Raw genomic sequence first — 23,339 nt, 5'->3', positions numbered from 1 at the left:
CTGTATAGTCTATGGGAGGTATGTAGTGAGCATGCCCCTGTATGGTCTTTGGGAGGTATGGAGTGAGCGTGCTCCTGTATGGTCTTTGAGAGGTATGTAGTGAGCGTGCTCCTATATAGTCTATGGGAGGTATGGAGTGAGCATGCTCCTGTATAGTCTATGGGAGGTATGGTGTGAGCGTGCTCCTATATAGTCTATGGGAGGTATGGTGTGAGCGTGCTTCTGTATAGTCTATGGGAGGTATGTAGTGAGAATGCTCCTGTAGTCTATGGGAGGTATGGTGTGAGCGTGCTCCTATATAGTCTATGGGAGGTATGGTGTGAGCGTGCTCCTATATAGTCTATGGGCGGTATGGTGTGAGCGTGCTTCTGTATAGTCTATGGGAGGTATGTAGTGAGAATGCTCCTGTATAGTCTATGGGAGGTATGGATTGGGCGTACTCCTGTATAGTCTTTGAGAGGTATGTAGTATGCGTGCTCCATGTACTTCATAGGATGTCCCAGAATTAGAGCACTTGGGTATAAAGTAAGACGCCTAAATTATTCAGACCTCCTAAATTAATCAGACCCCAAACCAGACCCTAGAAAAAGTACAGACCCCAGCTTAGACCCATGCTATGACCACCGGAGGCCTAACAATGCCCCCCTGGTCTACTATGTACGGTAGCCTACTAGGCCCTGCCAGAGGCACAATGCAGTGTATTATACCAGCGATCAAAACTCTAGACAACACTAAGGACAAGGACGGGCGCGTTTCTTCAATAAGAAGCTGCTTGTCTTTTTATAACATTGTCATATTTAATAGAAACGTCTCCATACTGTCAGGCGGCGCTCATGTTTGTAGACTGGAATTCTCATCTAACCTCAGTAACGTATCTGATCCTGACAGATCTCTGGCGGCCGCTTCCATCCTCAGCGTAGGAATGAAGACTACAGACTCAAATGAAGAGCAGTCCTGGATCACGTAGGTCTCTATAGATGTGGAGAAGTCTCTGGGCAGCTGCACTGGAGATGATGTCTTCATCCACACCCAGGCGCTCTCTCAGGTTCTTCACTTCTTATAGTAAAAGCTGAGAATAAAGAACGATCTCTCATTAGAAGACGTGTAAACTGAATATTGACCTTCAATTTCTAAATCCAACAAGCAAACCTGACTAAACGCATCTACTTGTTAGGTCTTGTTCACACAGTGCAGATTTGACGTTACAATGTTCCTGTTTATTATAAAATGCAGATGCAAATTAAAAACGTTATCCAAGAGTCGGACAAATCACCTCAAAAGCGCCAACCTGTGTGTAAGTTAATGTACCCTAGGACTTAATGGGGTTGTCAACTACTGGACAATTGATGACCGACACCCAGACCCCACACCGTTAAGCCGCTCCGGCTGCCTCCGAAAAAAACTTTCTAAATGCTGTTTTGAATACTTTGAGGGGTCTAGTTTTTAAAATGGGGTGTTTTATGGGGGATTCTAATACAAAGGCCCCTCAAAGCCACTTCAGAACTGAACAGGCACCTTAAAAAAAAGGCTTTTGACATTTTCTTAAAAATATGAGAAATTGCTGTTTATGTTCTAAGCCTTGTAACGTCCAAGAAAAATAAAAGACTGTTCAAAAAACGATGCCAATCTAAAGTAGACATATGGGAAATGTGAACTAGTAACTATTTTGGGCGGTATAACCATCTGCCTTACGAGCAGGTCAATTTAAATTCAGAAAAATGCTATTTTTTTCAAATTTTCTCTAAATGTTGCTATTTTTCACAAATAAACACTGAATATATCGACTAAATTTTACCACTAACATAAAGCCCAATGTGTCACGAGAAAACCATCTCAGAATCGCTTGGATAGGTTTAAGCATTCCGACGTTATTACCACATAAAGTGAAATATGTCAGATTTGCAAAATGGGCTCTGAGCCTTAAGGCCAAAACAAGGCTGCGTCCTTAACCCCTTCCCGCTCCTGGACGTACTATTAGGTCATGGCAGCTGTATCGTTCACGCTCCATGACCTAATAGTACGTCTAGGGAGTAACGGCCGTTTCGGCCGTCCTCCCGACTCATACAGGAGCTGTGACAGCTGCTGTCTCGTACAGCAGCTGCCGCAGCTCCTACAGCGGGGACCGATCGCTGTGTCCACATTGATTAACTCTTTAAAAGCCGCGTTCAATAGAGATCGCTGCTTTTTAGGGGTTAAGCTACCATCGCCGGCCTGCTACACGATAGCGGCCGGCGATGCTGACTATGGCAACCGGACACCAAACAATGTCGTCCGGCTATGCCATCGACGGAAGCCTAGTGGGTCCTGACAAAGTCAGGACCCACTATGCTTGCTGTCAGTGAGTAGCTGACAGCTCTGATACACTGCACTACGCATGTAGTGCAGTGTATTAGAATAGAAATCAGGGCCTCCTGCCCTCACGTCCCCTAGTGGGACAAAGTAATAAAGTAAAAAAAAAGTTAAAAAAAATTGTGTAAAAAAGAGAAAATAAAAGTTTTAAAAGTAATAAAAGTAAAAATCCCCCTTTTACTCCTGTCAGTCCTTTATTATTAATAAAAATAGATAAATAAACAAATAAACTATACATAATTGGTATCCCCGCGTCCGTAACGGCCTGAACTACAAAACTTTTCATTATTTATCTCGCACGGTGAACGCCGTAAAAGAAAATAATAATAAACAGAACCACACTCACAATTCTTTGGTCACTTCACATCCAAAAAAATGGAATAAAAAGAGATCAAAAAGTCGCATGTACCTAAAAATGGTCCTGATCGAAACTGCAGTTCGTTACGCAAAAAATAAGTCCTCGCACGGCTTTATTGATGGAAAAATAAAAACCTTCTGGCTCTTAGAATAAGGTAACACAAAAAGTGAATGATTGTTTACAAAACTTATTTTATTGTGCAAACGCCATAAGACAAAAAAACTATAAACATCTGGTATCGCCGTAATCGTATCGCCCCGCAGAATAAAGTAAATATGTAATTTATAGCGCACGGTGAACGCTGTAAAAAAAATAAAAATAAATAGAATAAAAACTGATCAAAAAGCTGCATGCACCCCAAGAAAACTACAATGGATTCCTCAAGGGATCTAGTTTACAAATTGGGGTCACTTTTGGGGGGTTTCCACTGTTTTGGCACCACAAGACCTCTTCAAACCGGACATGGTGCCTAATAAAAAAGAGGCCTCAAAATCCACTAGGCGCTCCTTTGCTTCGGAGGCCGGTGCTTCAGTCCATTACCGCACTAGGGCCACACGTGGGATATTTCTCTAAACTGCAGAATCTGGGCAATACGTATTAAGTTGCGTTTCTCTGATAAAACCTTTTGTGTTATAAAAAAAAAATGGTATAAAAAGGATTTTCTGACAAAAATAAATATGTAAATTTCACCTCTACTTTGCTCTAAATTTCTGTGAAACACCTAAAGGGTTCATAAACTTTCTAAATGCTGTTGTGAATACTTTGAGGGATCTAGTTTCTAAAATGGGGTGTTTGATGGGGGTGTCTAATATATGGGCCCCTCAAACCAACTTCAGAACTGAACTGTAACCTAAAAAAAATGAGGCAATACTTCGCTTCTCCTAATGAGCAGCGCCCACTCCAAGACGACCCCAGTTTTGACCGTTTGTATAAATGGAGACCCCTATTAGATCGTTTCAGTGACCGGTTTTTCCAAGCAAACACCCCCGAGAAGTGTATTTCTATTGATGAGTCCTTGGTAGATTTTAAAGGGAGGCTTCAATTCCGCCAGTACCTGCCGGGTAAGAGGGCAAGGTATGGCGTGAAGATGTATGAGCTGTGCGAGAGTGCATCAGGGTATACCTACAGATTTAGGATATATGAAGGGAAGGACACCAGTGCTCAGCCCCCAGAATGCCCCCCCCCCCCTTACTGGGAGTTAATGCAAAAATTGTGTGTGATTTGGTGCACCCTCTGCTTGACCAGGGTTACCACCTCTACCTGGATAATTTTTATACCAGTGTCCCACTCTTCAACTGCCTCGCTGCCAGAAGTCCTGCGGCATGCGGCACTGCTAGAGGAAATCTGAGAGGCCTCCCTAAGACTCTGCAGGGCAAACACTCAGAAGGGGTGAGAGCAGGGTACAATCTAGCAGCAACATATTGTGTGTCACGTACAAGACAAGAGAGATGCCACACCAGTACCCATGTACCTGTACGAGGTACCAGTACAGAGACCCCCAAACCAGACTGCATCCTGGACTACAATAGGTACATGGGTGGGGTGGACTAGTCAGATCAAGTCCTGAAGCCCTACAGCGCCATGCGGTGTGGTATAAGAAGCTGGCCGGGCACCTCATACAGTTGGCATTAAACAATGTGTAGGTGCTATGTCGATGTGCAGGCCAGAGGGGTACTTTCCTGGAATTTCAAGAGGTGGTTATCAAGAAACTAATTTTTAGGGACCAAGAAGGGGGGGCACCCAGTACTTCTGGAAGCGAGGCCACACGCATCGTACCAGGGCGGCAACACTTTCCAGGAGAAGTTCCCCAAACTGGCAAGAACTGAAAAAGTCAAAGAGGTACAAAGTCTGCTATAAGAGGGGGATAAGGGAGGACACAATATATCAATGTGACACGTGTCCCGAATAACCAGAGCTCTGTATGAAAAAGTGTTATAAAATGTATCATCCATCCCTTGGTTTTTAATCTACCCCAGTTTTACTTACCCTGACGCACTCCGCACAGCTTATCCCCCCTCGTCTTTCCCTTCTGAGCCCTGCTATGCCCAGGCAGCTGATAACAGCCACATTGAGGGTATTGCCGTACCCGGGAGAACCCACATTACAGTTTATGGGGTGTATGCTCACTACACCTCTAGATGAATGCCTTAAGGGGTGTAGTTTTTAAAACGGGGTCACTTCTTGGGGGTTTCAACTGTACTGGTACCTCAGGGGCTTCTGCATACATGACTTCGCACCAGAAAATCCCCAAATGGTGGTCCTTTCCTTTTGAGCCCTCCCATGGTGTTTCCCCGTTCCAGTTGTTACCCGTGCCCTGTTACCCGTTCCTGTATTCCGTATTATTCTAGTTCCTGTGCCTACCAGCGTTGGAGTCGTGTCTACTGCACCTGCTGTCGTTTGCCACGTCCAGTGTCTTCTGCCACGTCCAGTGTCTTCTGCTACATCGGATACTGCCCGGCAACGTCCGGCGCCACTTGTCGCACCAGCCTCCATCCGTGCTGAAGCCACAGCCACCGTCTGGACTATTGCAGGTACCCAAGCATTACTGTCTGCCATTGACTTTCACATAGACTGTGACCTGGTTAGCTGCCTCCCCGCTACGGCGGAGCGGCCTAGTGGGTCCACATACCCTGTGCCCGTGACAGTACACTCAGGCCATGGAACCCGCTGGCCAGCCCAAGACCGCAGTCCAGAAGATTCAGACAGAGATGCATGACCTACGCACACGTCAGGATCAACTCCTTGAGGCAGTGAATTCTATCATGGTCCGCCTGGATCGACTCGCTGTTCCACCTCCGGTTCTTCCTTCTGAAGCGGTTGCTGTGCCACTGCCCGTTGCTCCTCCCGTTTGTTCCGGATCCACAGTTCCTCTGCCTCTTCCTCCTCGCTACGACGGTGATCCCAGAGCATGTAGAGGATTTCTCAATCAATGCACGGTTAATTTTAGGCTACGGCCTCATCTCTTCCCCTCCGAGGAGGCCAAAGTGGCATTTATTATCTCCCTCCTCGCTGGCAAGGCCCTGGCATGGGCGAACCCAATCTCGGATCAACAAGGACCCTTTATCCGCGGACCTAGCCTTGTTCCTGCAGTCCTTTTGTGCCGTGTTCGAGGAGCCGGGTCGAACATCCTCTGCCGCAGCCACTCTGTTGACCCTCAAGCAAGAAGGCTCCACAGTAGGGGAGTATGCTATCTCCTTCCGTACCCTAGCAGCCGAGCTGGCATGGAACAATGAGGCACTGGTGGCGACCTTCTGGCAGGGACTGTCCTCTCACATCAAGGACGAACTGGCGGCCCGCGACCTTCCTTCTACCTTGGATGCCCTCATCCTGTTAGCCACCCGGGTTGATATGAGAATCCGAGAGTGCTCTCTAGAGGTTGGACAGGAGAGCCGGGTCCACAGACCAGCACCCTCGGTCCAGAGACCACTATTGTCCTCTCCTAGCGCTACCTGAAGAACCCATGCAGGTAGACCGAGTCCGGTTATCTGAACAGGAGAAGCAGCACTATGTATGTATTGTGGCCTCAAGGGTCATTATGTGCGCCAATGCCCACAGAGACCGGGAAACTCCAGTACCTAGGGTTGATTGGAGAGGCAACTCAAGGTGGAACGTCTCCAAGCGTTAAAACGTGGGCGCATGCGCGCAGCTGAACATGGTGGACGCGTTCTAGCCAGGCTCCGCACCTCGTGAAGGCATCCCAGCATATATATCGCTAACAGCAGACATCGAGACCCATAAAAGATAGGAGAAGTACCTTAGATGCCCGGGCATCCACATCCACCTATGGCCAGAGGGAGCGGCAGACGGGGTAAGCAAACCCAGGCTCAGAGGTCCGTGGCAGACATGCTGATGTGGGCGCCGAACATGGCGGAGCAAGGCCTGCTGCAGCAGCAGCAGGAGATACAGATACAGCCCAGCACAGCGGTGTTATCACAGGACTATCCTGTGCTCCTGCGGGAGCACGGCAGTGCATCACCATCGCAGGCACAGGAGGATTTACAGGCAGAGGGCCCGATCCCGGACCTGGGAATGCCGCAGCCAACACCCGTTCATGTACCACAGCACCCGCTCATGCCGCCGGCCATTACTTCCGGATTGACAGAGGACGCCATCTTTTCATGCATATCAAGAGCCATGCAAGCCCAGATGGGGGAAATAAGCTCCAAGATTTCCGCTGTACACCCAAGATCTACATAAAGTGGGGGCTCATATGCAGGCTATTGAAACCAAAATGACCTCCATCACTGCAAGGGTCAATCAGAATACCAGATTTATGGAGGACCTGCAGGAGCAATTGGAGGAGGCGAACACCAGAATTGAGGACCTGGAAAACAGATCCCGACGCTATAATTTCAGAATCAGAGGGGTCCCGGAATCTCAGACGGAGGTACCGGCGGTGGTTCGTATGCTACTCACTACCTTGATACCTGATATATCGGAATCACATATGGAAATTGACCGGGCCCATAGAGCACTGACGGCCATGAGGCGGGATGGACTTCCCAGAGATATTATAGTGAAACTCCACTATTACTCGGTTAAGGAGAAAGTGATGGAAAGAGCTAGGAAGCTTCCGGTGATCACCATTTGTAATACAGCGGTGCAGATATTTGCTGATCTGGCTCCCCAAACAATTCAAAAAAGGTGGATGCTTCGTCCTATCCTGCAGACCCTCAAACACCATGCTATCCCATACCGGTGGGCATTCCCATTTTGTCTCCTTTTCATGCGCAACAACAGGCAATATGACTTCTCCACGCTACAGGAAGGGGAAGATCTGCTGAGGGACTTACATATTCTACCATCCCAGGATAAGTCCAGTTCTCCCCGACTCCCCATACAGGATCCCCCGTTGTCACCACTATGCCGCACCCAGGGAGGCCGTCCAGAGGCGCCTAGGGAACAGAGGGTGGACTCTCGTCGGCAACAATTGAATCCTCCATGACGAGTAGAGGGCCGAATATAGAAGCACTCATTTTATTTTTCTTTATTCTTCATATCCGCCGGAGATGTCTTCAAAACAACACTGATGTTGAGTTTCAGCCTGATACCGCCAGTTGCAGTTCTCAGCGGACTGGGAGCCGTGGCCCCATACGTTGGGGTAGTTATGGGGATTTTTGATTCCCACTTATAGTAATGAAAGATTTGTTTATAGGCTGGCCCGAACAAGGCGAGGACGGTTCTTGATGTGTCGAGGTCGCAGTGAGTTGATATCCCGGACATAGATATGTTCGGTTCAAAATGTGAAGTTTGCTTTACCTTATTATTAACATGTGAATGTCTATTACGCTCAGGGATGATATAGGTTAAGGGGTTGAATGTCTGAGTACATATTTACGGAAATGCTGTGCCTTCACGACGGTCTGCTGCCCCCATTTTGCAGTCTTTTCTTGACTGCCTAGTCGGTAGACTATGTTCGGTATTACTGATATTTTGTGTCTGTCCTATTTTTGTTCTGTCTCTCACTCCCTTCCCTTTCCCTTCTTTCCTATTCTTGACCTTTGTCTCTATGGCTGGATCCCAATCAGCACATGGTTCTACCTCCTGCTCTATGATGGCGGTCCTGGAATCTGCTAAGACCTATAGTTTACTCACACATAATGTGCAGGGCCTTAACTCCCCGATCAAGCGTCGAAAAGCTTTCTTGTACTATAAATCTTCTCATGGTGATATACTATTTTTACAGGAAACGCATTTCTCTACCTCCTCTGCTCCATCGTACTTCCATAGACACTACTCACAAAATTTTTGGGCTAGTGCCTCTACTAAACACAGGGGAGTGGGCATATGGCTGTCTCGGTCGGTCCGGTTTACATCTCACAAAGCGATCTCTGATCCAGATGGCAGGTACATCTTGGTCACGGGTCTGTTACACGAATCTCCAATAACCTTTATTAACTACTATGCCCCGAACTCTAACCAACCGGCGTTCTTCCAAGGCATGTGGCGCAAGCTCCACTCATCGATAGAGGGCCCGATAATTATTGGGGGGGATTCTAATATAGCTTTAGACCAGTCCATGGATAAATCCCACGCATCCAGGGTGCGACTTATTCCTCCTACGTCAACCAGCATACAAGTAGCACGTTTCTTCCATTCGGTGGATGTCAGATGTCTGGCGGGATTTTAATCCCACAGCAAGGGATTATACTTATTTCTCCTCAGCCCATAATATTCACACCCGCATTGATCATGTTATGTTGTGAACTAGCTTACTCCCTAAGGTCACGGATGCTAGGATTTTGGCTACACCCTGGTCTGACCATGACCCGATTGTGGTTCGGCTGTCAGATTTATGCGGGAGACCTCCTATCTCCTCTTGGAGATTGAATGAGTCACTACTATCGGATCAGGAGATGGTCAAAGAAATCCAAAGGGAATTGGACACATATTTCCTACTTAATAAGGTACCAGACACCTCGATTATGTCCAATTGGGCGGCACACAAAGCAGTGATTAGGGGAAAATTCATTCAGATAGCCTCGCGTAATAAGAAACGGTCGAAAGATGTACTTGCGTTAAAGGAAAGGAAGTTTGCGGATCTGTCCAAGCAATTAAAAACAGACCCATCGGCAGATATTAAAGCGAAATTGGCGGAAGCTAGAACAGAATTAAATTTATGTCTGACAAGCTGGGCGGAAAAGAGCCTGCGATGGTCACAACATAAGTTTTTTTCACAAGGGGACAAACCGGGAACATTACTCTCCAGACGCCTCACGCCCAGATTTAACGCCTCAACACCACCGAAATTGCGCTTTGCGGATGGATCTCTATCACAGAACCCCACAAAAGTTTTAAAGGCCTTTCAGAATTTTTATTCAGCTTTGTACTCGGAACCACCTCAGTTTGATAAAAATAAGGCTAAGGTCTTGCTGGAAACAGCATTCCCTACTAAACTTTCCCAAGGGGATAGAGAAACACTGGATGCTGAATTTAGCTTGGAAGAGGTATTGGATGTTATTAAAAATCTGAAGGCTCACAAAGCCCCGGGGCCAGATGGGTTTTCCTCAGGTTATTACAAACACTTTAGGGAGGTCTTGGCCCCACACATGGTTGAACTGTTCAATGCCTATCGGGAGGGTAGTAACTTGCCTCCTTTTTCGAATTTAGCTTACATACATCTCATTCCCAAGCCTCATAAGGATCATACAGATCAGGCCAATTACCGCCCGATATCCCTTCTTGATGTGGATCTTAAGATTATGACAAAAATTCTGGCGGTTAGATTGAATTAGTTCCTCGCCACATATATACATAAGGACCAGGCGGAGTTTATACCCTTCCGCCAGGCGGAGGATCAGACAAGACGGGCTGTGGATATTATCTCAGCAGTTCGCTCGGGGTGGGATGGTACATTCGTACGTCAAAGTATATTATTAAGCCTTGACCTACAGAAAGCCTTTGACTCGTTATCCTGGGAATACTTGTTTTATGTCCTAGAAAGGATGGGCTTTGGCTCCAGCTTTTTGTCTATTCTTAAGATCTTATATTGTCTCCCTACAGCAAAAATAAACTCTAGGGGATTTATGTCGGGAGCCTTTCCAATATGCAGAGGAACGCGACAGGGGTGCCCGCTATCGCCTTCCCTGTTTGCGCTGGCTATTGAGCGACTGGCCAATCTCATACGAAATTCTCCCGACATTAGGGGAGTGAAGGTGGGAGGAGTAGAACATAAATGTGCATTGTTTGCGGATGACATTCTGCTTTTCATATCGACACCTCTCACATCCTTGCCGAATCTCTTTCATATTCTTGATCAGTTTGGCAAGCTGTCTGGGCTTAAGGTCAAACACTCCAAGTCGGTGGCAATGAATCTTACATTGCCAATTGGGGTAGTAAAGCTCTTAAAACTTAATTTTGATTTTCATTGGGATGCACGCAGACTGACGTATTTAGGTATCAAATTGACACCCACCATAGAGTCCCTCTACAAGGACAACTTCCCTCCACTTTTTCAACAAATAGCTACAGATCTCACTAGATGGTCCCCTCTTAATCTCTCATGGTTTGGTCGCATTGCCTCCATCAAAATGACGATTTTGCCCAGATTGCTCTTCTATTTTCGCACGCTCCCTATCGTGATCCCTCAGAAGACGCTTAGACAAATCCAAGGGCTCATTATGTCGTTTATTTGGGGTTCTAAAAGACCGAGAATACAGGGACAAACTTTATTCACCCCTAAAAGTGCGGGGGCTCTGGGGGTTCCCAATATCCAACATTACTACCATGCAGCACGTCTGGCGCAGCTTACAGATATTTATGTGAGACCATACTGCCCTCAGTGGACGCAAATTGAAACGGCCGCATGTACCCGTTTCCCGCTGGAAACGCTATTGTGGATGGAGTCCTCGGACAGACCACCGGTTCTCTCCCCTGTGCTTTCTCAGATGTTACAGCTGTGGGACTTGCTTAGAAAGAGATTCCATATTAAATCACCCCATAATCCGGTTATGACTATGACGAGTAATTCTGCCTTTCCTCCGGGTCTGCGTAGAATGGACTTCCGGTGGTGGCTCAATAAGGGGTTTTACAGGATTAAGGACTTCTTTATAGGGGGGGATATTAGAACTTTGGACTACTTTAAGGACTCACACTCGATGCCCCCATCGGAGCATTTTAGATACATTCAGATACACCATTTCTTGCTGGACTGGAAATCCAGGCAGGGGGACATCAGTACATTGACCACTTTTGAAAGGCTTTGCTGGCTCTCTGGCCTACGACGTAAAATATCCACGATATATTCCGATCTGGTTACTCCGGAAGGTAAACTCCCTTACATGACTCGATGGGAACACGATTTAGGTACGGGGGTGGAATTGGAGCAGTGGCGGGAGATGGCATGCATGACCTCGAAATTATCTATCAATACATCCTTGGTGGAAGCGGGTTATAAGGTATTAATGAGATGGTATATGGTCCCCACTCGTATAGCTCGATTTAATCCATCTGTGGATTCGCACCGCTTTAGGCAGTGTGGGGCGGAAGGCACGCTAATGCATATTCTATGGGAGTGTCCAGTGGTTGCCGTCTTTTGGAACCAGGTACACCAGCTCATTAACACAGTGATCCAAGTCAAACCCCCCAATGATGTGATTACGGCACTGCTATGCGGTCCTATTCCGGAGGTTCGGGCCCCCGCACGTAAATTTCTCCGATATGTGTTCCTGGCAGCTAAAATAACTATTGCTAGGGCTTGGCGATCACCTACGTTGTCTATGGATATGTTGATCGCTAAGATCTCATGGATAATGTTCAATGACCGCCTAACACATCTTCTGGCTGGTACATTAGACAAATTTGATGCCATTTGGGACCCATGGAGGAATCGCACACTTTCGTGAATACATAGAGATGGTTACGAAACCCTTCTACCCTACACCTTTCCTTCCCCCACTCCTTACCCTTCTTTTGGTTATTATGTGTGTCTTTTTCTTTTCTTTTTTCTTTCTCTCCCATAGAACCCACGTTATGGTACTCTATAAAGCAATGTGATGTCAAGGGTAGTTACCTATGTTAGCAATGAATATATTTATATGCTCTATATTTTGCAAAAGTTGTGACATCATGACAGATATGTAATGTGAGATTTATTGTAGGCCATGTTGGTCTAATACTTTGTTTAATTGTATTACTGAAATGCAAAAGCTGAGACTCTGCGAGTCTGAGTTATTACTATATTATTATTGTACAAAACTGCTTAATAAAAAACTATTCAAAACAAACGTTAAAACGTCTTCCAGATTATCGATTCCTGTGGCCATCGTCACCGGAGAGACATCACATCTTTCCTCCGCCTATCTTGACTCTGGAATGGCTGCTAATTTCATCCAGCAGGATCTAGTGGATCGTTTTAGTCTACCCACAATCCCTCTGGAGAGACCCCTGGCAGTTGCCTCTGTGAATGGTCTACCATTGCCTGATTCGATCATGCTCATCACTGAGCCATTGACACTACGGGTCGGAGCTCTTCATTCAGAACAGATCACCTTCCTAGTACTACCTAAGGCTATCAATCCTATCCTGCTGGGTCTGCCATGGCTCCGTCTACACGCCGCGACCCTTGACTGGAATTCTGGAGAGGTTCTTCAATGGGGTTCCAGATGCCATAGCCATTGCCTGTCACATGTTCGTCCTGTTGTGCCCCCTCTGTCTCAGTCACTTTCCGGGCTACCATCTCAGTATGCCAGTTTTGCGGATGTCTTTTGCAAACGAGAGGCTGAGACGTTGCCTCCACATCGGAATTATGACTGTCCCATTGAACTGGTTCCTAATGCTTCTCTTCCCCGTGGACGAGTGTATCCTCTCTCCTTGCCAGAGACTTTATCGATGTTAGCCTATATCAAGGAGAACTTGGAGAGGGGTTTTATTCGAAAATCTTCCTCCCCGGCTGGGGCAGGCTTCTTCTTCGTTCAGAAGAGAGATGGATCTCTTCGACCCTGCATTGATTACCGTGGTCTCAATCAGATCACGGTCAAGAACAAATATTCCGGGGTGACGAAAGGAAGACGGCATTTAACACCCGCGATGGGCACTACGAATACCTAGTGATGCTCTTCGGACTGTGTAACGCTCCCGCAGTATTTCAGGAGTTCGTTAATGATATCTTCCGAGATCTCCTCTATATGTGTGTTGTAGTCTATCTCGATGATATTTAAATTTTCTCCCCAGATCTGGTGACCCAACTGAGGCATGTTCGTCAAGTTCTTCTGCGACTAAGAGAGAATCGCTTATATGCCAAGTTGGAGAAGTGCACCTTTGAGAAGAGGTCTTTGCCCTTCCTGGGCTACGTCATCTCGGATCAAGGCCTTAAGATGGACCCTGAGAAACTAAAGTCTGTCCTGGAATGGCCACGTCCTCAAGGTCTAAGGGCCATACAACGGTTCCTGGGATTCGCCAATTTCTACCGGCAGTTAATTCCGAACTTTTCTTCCCTGATGGCTCCCATCTCTACCCTTACCAAGAAGGGCGTAAACGCCAAGGTGTGGACTCCAGAGGCAGAGTCCGCATTCATTAGCCTCAAGAAAGCCTTCACTTCAGCTTCAATCCTCCATCACCCTGACGTATCTCGGCAGTTCTCACTGGAGGTGGACGCCTCCTCTGTTGGTGCTGGTGCACTCCTGTTCCAGAGGAGCTCCAAAGGAAAGGCAGTGGTATGTGGCTACTACTCAAGACTTTTTTCTTCTGCTGAGCGCAATTACTCCATTGGAGATCGGGAGCTACTGGCTATCAAATTGGCCCTGGAGGAGTGGAGACATCTTCTAGAAGGCGCAGCTCACCCCATCCTGATCTTCACCGACCACAAGAACCTCACCTACCTTCAGTCCGCTCAAAGACTGAATCCTCGTCAAGCCAGGTGGTCGCTGTTCTTCACCCGTTTCCAGTTTCTGCTCCACTACCGTCCCGTTGACAAGAATGTGAGGGCCGATGCCCTGTCCAGATCATTTGAGACAGAGGACACCGTGGAGTCCCTTCAGACTATCATAGACCCATATTGTTCGGGTGGCAGACAGAAAAAGAATTCTCCGCTGGGGACACAGTTCTAAACTGGCTGGACACGCTGGTGTCCGTAAAACCCAAGACCTGATTGCTTGTCACTTTTGGTGGCCCACGCTACCTAAAGATGTTCTGGACTTTGTCTCTTCTTGCACGATGTGTGCCTTTAACAAAGTGACTCACTCCGGCCTGCTTCAACCTCTGCCTGTACCCAGTGCCCCTTGGCAGCACATTGCGATGGACTTCGTCACAGACCTTCCTCCCTCTGCAGGATGCAACACCATCTCGGTGGTGGTGGACCGGTTGTCTAAGATGGCTCATTTTAGCCCGCTGACCAGCCTACCTTCTGCTCCCCGACTGCCGAGTCTCTTCATTCTACACATCTTTCGCTTGCATGGCTTGACTCTTCACATTGTGTCCGACCGGGGGCTTCAGTTTACCTCTAAGTTCTGGAGAGCCCTCTGTAAACTCCTGGATGTGAGTTTGGACTTTTCCTCTGCCTATCACCCCCAATCCAATGGGCAAGTTGAGAGGATCAAACAGATCATGGAAAATTATCTCCGCCACTTCATCTCTTCACAGCACGATAACTGGGTACAGCTTCTTCCATGGGCCGAGTTCTCATACAACAACCACACAAGTGAGTCCACCACTTCCACTCCGTTCCACATTGTGTACAGTCAACATCCTAGAGTCCCTCTTCCTGTGTCGACTTCATCTCAGGTACCCGCTGAGGACTCTGCATATGGGGACTTCCTGCAAATCTGGCAACAGACCCGGTCCTCTATTTTACTGGCAGTAGATCGCATGAAGCGAAAGGCGGATACTAAGAGAAGAGAGCCGCCTCAGTATCTTCCGGGGACTAAAGTCTGGCTGTCCTCTCGGAACATTCGCTTGAGGGTACCCTCATACCAGTTTGCTCCCAGGTTCCTTGGCCCTTTCGAGATTCTGCAACAGATCAACCCTGTCTCCTATAAACTGCGGCTGCCTCCTACCCTCAGAATCCCTAGCTCCTTCCATGTGTCCCTCCTGAAACCAGTGGTCCTGAACTGCTACAGCAAGACTTCTAGTTCTACAATTGCTCCCAGCGGTCCTTCTGATGTATTTTATTGTTTATTCACCTCCCGACGCCCGCAGCCATGGATCCGTGAGCGCTGGCCCCTGTCTCCTTCCTAGGAGATGCCAGCGCTCACTACCGCTCCGTCCTGCTGTGTCCCGTAGGGTGCGCGCGCTCGCGCACAGCCTTAAAGGGCCAGCGCGCGCACAAAAGGATCGTCATCATCATCAACTGCCATGACTTCCTGGTTTATAAGAAGGCCCCAGGCCCTCTGATCCTTGCCTGAGCGTTGTTAGTCTATCCCAGTCTGTCTCGCAAATGGTCCCTTAGTGTTTCCCCGTTCCAATTGTTACCCGTGCCCTGTTACCCATTCCTGTATTAAGTATTGTTCTAGTTCCTGTGCCTACCAGCGTTGGAGTCGTGTCTACTGCACCTGCTGTCGTTTGCCACGTCCAGTGTCTTCTGCAACGTCCAGTGTCTTCTGCTACATCGGATACTGCCCGCCATGTCTGGCGCCACTTGCCGCACCAGCCTCCATCCGTGAAGCCACAGCCACCGCCTGGACTATTGCAGGTACCCAAGCATTACTGTCTGCCATTGACTTTTGCTTAGACTGTGACCTGGTCAGCTGCCTCCCCACTATGGCGGAGCGGCCTAGTGGGTCCACATACCCTGTGCCCGTGACAGAACACACAGCGCTCCTTCCCTTCTGAGGCCTCCCATGGGCTCAAACGGCAGTTTATCGCCACAAATGGGGTATTGCTGCACTCAGGGCAAATTGGGCAACAAAATTGGGTATTTTGTTCCCTGTGAAAATAAGACATTTTTATCAAAAATGACATCTTATTGGAAAAAATGTAATTTTTTAAATTTCACAGCCCAATTCAAATAGGTGCTGTGAAAAAACAGTGTGGTAGAAATGGTAATAACAACCATAAATGAATTCCTTGAGGGGTCTAGTTTCCAAAATGGGGTCATTTCTGGTGGGTTTCCATTGCTTTGATACCTCTGGGGCTCTGCAAATACGACATGGCACCCGAAAACCAATCCAGCAAAATCTGCACTCCAAAGAACACACAGCGCTCCTTCCCTTCTGAGGCCACCCATGGGCCCAAACGGCAGTTTATCACCACAAATGGGGTATTGCTGCCCTCAGGACAAATTGGGCAACAAAATGGGGTATTTTGTTCCCTGTGAAAATAAGACATTTTTAACAAAAATGACATCTTATTGGAATAAATGTTATTTTTTTTATTTCACAGCCCAATTCAAATAGGTGCTGTGAAAAAACAGTGCAGTAAAAATGGTAATAACAACCATAAATGAATTCCTTAAAGGGAATGTGTTGCCAGAAAAACATGTTGTTCTTTTTTTAATTAAACATTTAGTGTGTGGGTGACTAAACATTGTTCAAATTTTTTTTATTTTTTTCACGAGTCAGGAAATATTATAAATTAATTCTAATTTATAGTATTACCCATTTCTGGTCACTAGATGGAGCTATTCCCAAAATTGCAGCATTGCAAAATTGGGTAAAAAGCCCTCGCTCTAGTGAGCTCTCAGCATCCCCCCCTCCTTTATCCTGGCTAGTGCCGGGAAAAACGAGGGGTTTGAACGGTGTAACCTCCTACACTGTGTGTCGCCATTTTTGGAGCTAACACACAGTGTAGTAGGTTTACATACAGTAGTAAACACACACAAACACGAACATACATTGAAATCTCTTACCTGCTCCTGCCGCCGCGGCTCCCTCCGGCCCGTCCGCTCCGTCTGCTGCCGCTGGTCCAAGTGCACAAGTCCGGAAGCCGCGACCGGAAGTAGTAATATTACTGTCCGGCCGCGACTTCCGGTCCACAGGAAAATGGCGCCGGACGGCGCCAATTTCAAATTGGACTGTGTGGCAGCGGCGCATGCGCAGTTCCCACACAGACGCCGTACACACAAGTGAATGGGACGGGAGCCGTTCGCAGTCCCTATGGGACTGTGGCTGCCGTATTCCATGTCTGTATGTGTCGTTAATCGACACATACAGAAATGGAACAAAAAATGGCAGCCCCCATAGGGAAGAAAAAGTGTAAAAATAAGAAAAAGTAAAACACAAACACACAAATAAATATAAACGTTTTTAATAAAGCACTAACATCTTTAACATATAAAAAAATAATTTGTGATGACACTGTTCCTTTAAAGGGTGTAGTTTCGGAAATGGGGTCACTTTTGTGAAATTTCTACTGCTTTGGCACCTCAACACCTCTTCAAACCTGGCATGCTGCCTAAAATATATTCTAATAAAAAAGAGGCCTCAGAATGTACTAGGTGCTTCTTTGCTTCTGGGGCTTGTGTTTTAGTCCACGAGAACACTAGAGCCACGTGTGGGACATTTCTAAAAACTGCAGAATCTGGACAATACATATTTAGCAGTGATTCTCTGGTAAAACCTTCCGTGTTACAGAAAAAAAATAACCGTCTGTTTCACAAGCAGATGCATTTAAATTCTGAAAAATGCTATTTTTTATAAATTTTCTCTAAATTTTGCTCTGTCCTCTCTACCTCCTGACAGATACATAGTGATATATTCTGCAGATCATTACACCACGGACCTCTATAGAGATCTGCAGAACATTGCTCTGTTCTCTCTACCTCTTGACAGATACATAGTGATATATTCTGCAGATCATTACACCACTGACCTCTCTAGATCTGCAGAATATTGCTCTGTGCTCTCTAGCTCCTGACGGATACATAGTGATATAAGCTGCAGATCATTACACCACGGACCTCTATAGAGATCTGCAGAACATTGCTCTGTCCTCTCTACCTCGTGACAGATACATAGTGATACATTCTGCAGATTATTACACCACTGACCTCTCTAGATCTGCAGAACATTGCTCTGTCCTCTCTACCTCCTGACAGATACATAGTGATATATTCTGCAGATTATTACACCTCAGACCTCTATAGAGATCTGCAGAACATTGCTCTGTCCTCTCTACCTCCTGACAGATACATAGTGATATATTCTGCAGATCATTACACCACTGACCTCTATAGAGATCTGCAGAACATTGCTCTGTCCTCTCTACCTCGTGACAGATACATAGTGATATATTCTGCAGATTATTACACCACTGACCTCTCTAGATCTGCAGAACATTGCTCTGTCCTCTCTACCGCCTGACAGATACATAGTGATATATTCTGCAGATTATTACACCACTGACCTCTCTAGAGATCTGCAGAACATTGCTCTGTCCTCTCTACCTCGTGACAGATACATAGTGATATATTCTGCAGATTATTACACCACTGACCTCTCTAGATCTGCAGAACATTGCTCTGTCCTCTCTACCTCCTGACAGATACATAGTGATATATTCTGCAGATTATTACACCTATGACTTTTCTACACCCTTATGTTCCCCGTAGAAGAAAGGTTCCCTGGATAAATTCTCCAATATAAAAATAAAAGCACAAAAATGTGTAAAACAAATATATTTATTGTAGAATGTGGTAGAGTTGCTGCGATGTCTTCTGTGGCTCCGGCCCCTTAACAAGCGGTGATTGGTGAGATGAAGAGGGGGAGGGTCCGTCTTCACACGTGGATATGGCCGTCAGTCCACCTTTACACAGCTCAGTCCTGGATCAGAAGAGACCGGGACGTTTTTCATGTTTCTCACATTTTTCAGTCGAATCCTAGAAAAGAAAAATCCAATAAGCAAAAAACATTCACAAAACCTTCACCACCAGAAGATGAAGACGGAGCAGAGGACGTCAGACTTACCGGATCTCGCTTCTGTTCTGCTCGTCACTGCTTCTCAGCACTGGAGGAGTCTTCATGGGAATTTCAGATGGTTTAGGTGGTAAAGGCCACGATGTTGGGGTGACAACTGCAAAATAAAAATCAGAAATTCAGTGCCCAGGCGGCTGTAGAAGAGATGTGAGGGGAGAAGATCATCAGTGGACGGCACTTACCTCACCTAAAGATGGTGAATGGGCCCTAAGTAAAGGATGGAATTAAGATGGCCGCTTTCTCTCCCGGGAGTTTCGGGGCCCTGATGGTAAATGGGCCCCAAGCGACAGATGGAATTAAGATGGCCGCTTTCTCTCCCGGGGGTTTGGGGCCCTGATGGTAAATGGGCCCCGAGTGGCAGATGGTACTAAAATGGCCGCTTTCTCTTCCGGGGGTTTGAGGCCCTGATGATAACCGTAGCCCCCGAAAGGTCCTCCATCTCCACATCATCAGGAAATTGGCGTCCGCCAATTTCCATTTTGTCACCCTCATCCTCCACGTCCTCCATCTCCACATCATCCGGAAACTGGCGTCCGCCAACCTCCATTTTTTCGTCTTTGTCCTCCACGTCCACCATCTCCACATCATCCGGAAGCCGGCGTCCGCCAACCTCCATTTTCTCTACAGTACTCATCTTGGGAAACGTCTTCACCAACATCCTCTTCTTACGCGACACCTCCATGATGAGAGCCAGCAAGAGAAACTGACACAGTGGTCAATGTGTGACCCCAATTTATAAACTTTCTGATGTCATAACTGGTTGGCCATTATGTGGAAACGGAACACGTCCAGATTACAGGCCACGCCCCTCATGACATCACGCTCAGGTTCTTCACAGTGCAGAGAAATAGAATCTGCCCACATTCTGGATGACATCACAAGAAGCGTATCCCAGTGAACCGTTACACCCGAGCGGCCATATAAAATGTAATATGGTACAAGAATACAGGCAGGAGGGTCACACTACACCCTCTGGGGAGGTTTCTATCACCTCAAAGAATTCCAAAATCAATGTGGTCAATTCCACAGACTTTCTAAAATATAGAATCGCACCCATAAAACATACAACACAGGCATTTACATACGTGTTCATGGACTCTCACTCAAAATTGCGTTCATGCCAAGGCCAATGGTGTAATATATGACCCCAGAGAAGAATCGCTCAATGTTTTCACAGCTAATGTAATCGCCACATGGGAAACACCCTCCACCATGGGTTATGGGTGCCAAGCGGAGAGGTGTCACATGGTCGCAGCTATGTCATGAGACGTGTCATCATCAAATTTACCAGAATGGGGTCAGATATCAAAAACATGCCCTGGGAGTTGTAGTTTTGCAACAGCTGAAGACTACTGATGTGCTGAACCGTGTCTGAATCCTAGATGAGGACATCACTGGAAGTTTCAGTATCGGCAGGGGCCCAAAAGGACCAACCGACAGAGTGTATCAGAGCGTCGCCCTGTCTGCGGCCTCTAAACAATAATATGGTGCAATATACAGCACACAATACTGCACAACATGGGGCACAATACAGCTTCATATCACACACTAATCGCGGATATTGATAGTATACACCACAAATGCTTGATTAGAGGAGCCTGACTGCAGGTATAACCACTAATCATGAAAATGGGGGTGTCTGATCCACAATAGAGATGATAGTTAAAAACCAGATAGCCGGCTGCACTTCACTCTCTATTATAGTCTATGGGAGGTATGGAGTGAGCGTGCTCCTGTATAATCTAGGGGAGGTATGGAGTGAGCGTGCTCCTGTATAGTCTATGGGAGGTATGGAGAGAGCGTGCTCTTGTATAGTCTATGGGAGGTATGGAGTGAGCGTGCTCCTGTATAGTCTAAGGGAGGTATGGAGTGAGCGTACCCCTGTATAGTCTATGGGAGGTATGGAGAGAGCGTACCCCTGTATAGTCTATGGGAGGTATGGAGTGAGCGTACCCCTGTATAGTCTATGGGAGGTATGGAGTGAGCGTACCCCTGTATAGTCTATGGGAGGTATGGTGTGAGCGTGCTCTGTATAGTCTATGGGAGGTATGGAGTGAGCGTGCTCCTGTATAGTCTATGGGAGGTATGGAGTGAGCGTGCTCCTGTATGGTCTATGGGAGGTATGGAGTGAGCGTGCTCCTGTATAGTCTATGGGAGTTATGGAGTGAGCGTGCTCCTGTATAGTCTATGGGAGGTATGGAGTGAGCATGCTCGTGTAAAGTCTACGGGAGGTATGGAGAGAGCGTGCTCTTGTATAGTCTATGGGAGGTATTGAGTGAGCATGCTCCTCTATAGTCTATGGGAGGTATGGAGTGAGCGTGCTCCTGTATAGTCTATGGGAGGTATGGATTGAGCATGCTCCTGTATAGTCTATGGGAGGTATGGAGTGAGCGTGCTCTTGTATAGTCTATGGGAGGTATTGAGTGAGCATGCTCCTCTATAGTCTATGGGAGGTATGGAGTGAGTGTGCTCCTGTATAGTCTATGGGAGGTATGGATTGAGCATGCTCCTGTATAGTCTATGGGAGGTATGGAGTGAGCGTGCTCCTGTATAGTCTATGGGAGGTATGGAGTGAGCGTGCTCCTGTATGGTCTATGGGAGGTATGGAGTGAACGTGCTCCTGTATAGTCTATGGGAGGTATGGAGTAAGCGTGCTCCTGTATGGTCTATGGGAGGTATGTAGTGAGCGTGCTCCTGTATAGTCTATGGGAGGTATGGAGTGAGCGTGCTCCTGTATGGTCTATGGGAGGTATGGAGTGAGCGTGCTCCTGTATAGTCTATGAGAGGTATGGATTGAGCGTGCTCCTGTATGGTCTATGGGAGGTATGGAGTGAGCGTGCTCCTGTATAGTCTATGGGAGGTATGGAGTGAGCGTGCTCCTGTATAGTCTATGGGAGTTATGGATTGAGCATGCTCCTGTATAGTCTATGGGAAGCAAGGAGTGAGCGTGCTCCTGTATGGTCTATGGAAGGTATGTAGTGAGAATGCTCCTGTAGTCTATGGGAGGTATGGAGTGAGCGAGCTCCTGTATAGTCTATGGGAGGTATGTAGTGAGCGTGTTCCTATATAGTCTATGGGAGGTATGGAGTGAGCATGCTCCTGTATAGTGTATGGGAGGTATGGTGTGAGCGTGCTCCTATATAGTCTATGGGAGGTATGGTGTGAGCGTGCTTCTGTATAGTCTATGGGAGGTATGTAGTGAGACTGCTCCTGTATAGTCTATGGGAGGTATGTAGTGAGCGTGCTCCTATATAGTCTATGGGAGGTATGTAGTGTGCGTGCTCCATGTACTTCATAGGATGTCCCAGAATGAGAGAACTCGGGTAAAAAGTAAGACCCCTAAATTATTCAGACCTCCCAAATTAATCAGACCCCAAACCAGACTCTAGAAAAAGTACAGACCCCAGCTTAGACCCATTCTATGACCACCGGAGGCCTAACAATGGCCCCCTGGTCTACTATGTACGGTAGCCTACTAGGCCCTGCCAGAGGCACAATGCAGTGTATTATACCAGCGATCAAAACGCTAGACAACACTGAGGACAAGGACGGGCGCGTTTCTTCAATAAGAAGCTGCTTGTCTTTTTATAACATTGTCATATTTAATAGAAACGTCTCCATACTGTCAGGCGGCGCTCATGTTTGTAGACTGGAATTCTCATCTAACCTCAGGACGGAACCTGATTTCGATCAGCCGTTTGAAGGGGCCGCAGCAGTACGGTGAGCGCCGCCTCCCCTTCATTGTTTACCAGGCACAGCGGCGTACTTTTATTAGCGGCTGTGCCTGGTATTACGGATCACTACAGCTCCATCACATTCAAGTAAACGGGACAGATGTAATCCCAGGCACAGTCACTTCTAAAAATACAGAGCAGTGTAAACAATGAAGGGGGTGTAGCACTCACCGGAGCACTGCAGACCCTTCATACAGCTGATAGAGAATCCGACGCCTACCAATCTTATTATGATGGCTTATCCGAAGATGAGACCAATTTAACAAAAATTGAAAAAACCTTTAAAGGGTATGTTCACACTAATCAGATCGGCTGAGGAAAATTCTGCAGCAAATCCGATCCAGATTTTGCAGGGAATTCCGTCCGAAAGTCTGTACTAAATCGTGTTTCATTTGGTGAAAATTTTTGCCTGGAATTACCGCTGCGGAGAACAGCAGAGAGATGAAAAAGAAAACCATGATGACGACAAAACTCCCCCCTCTGGCGCTGCAGCCATTGACGACACCCTACTCCCCCGGCCGGTCTCCATGCAGCCATTGATGACACCCTACT

At 47.0% G+C, this 23,339-nt stretch overlaps 1 pseudogene; it reads right to left on the bottom strand.

The window, feature by feature from the left end:
- Nucleotides 1-924: 924 nt before the first annotated feature.
- LOC142728072 (Fanconi anemia core complex-associated protein 100-like) overlaps nucleotides 925-23,339 on the bottom strand; it is a 34,405-nt pseudogene continuing 11,990 nt past the window's right edge.

This window comes from Rhinoderma darwinii, unplaced genomic scaffold (genome assembly GCF_050947455.1).
Source record: "Rhinoderma darwinii isolate aRhiDar2 unplaced genomic scaffold, aRhiDar2.hap1 Scaffold_670, whole genome shotgun sequence".
In the NCBI taxonomy this organism is placed as follows: domain Eukaryota; kingdom Metazoa; phylum Chordata; class Amphibia; order Anura; family Rhinodermatidae; genus Rhinoderma; species Rhinoderma darwinii.
The sequence above is the reverse complement of the archived record's forward strand: the minus strand, read 5'-3'. Positions and strand labels throughout refer to the sequence as shown.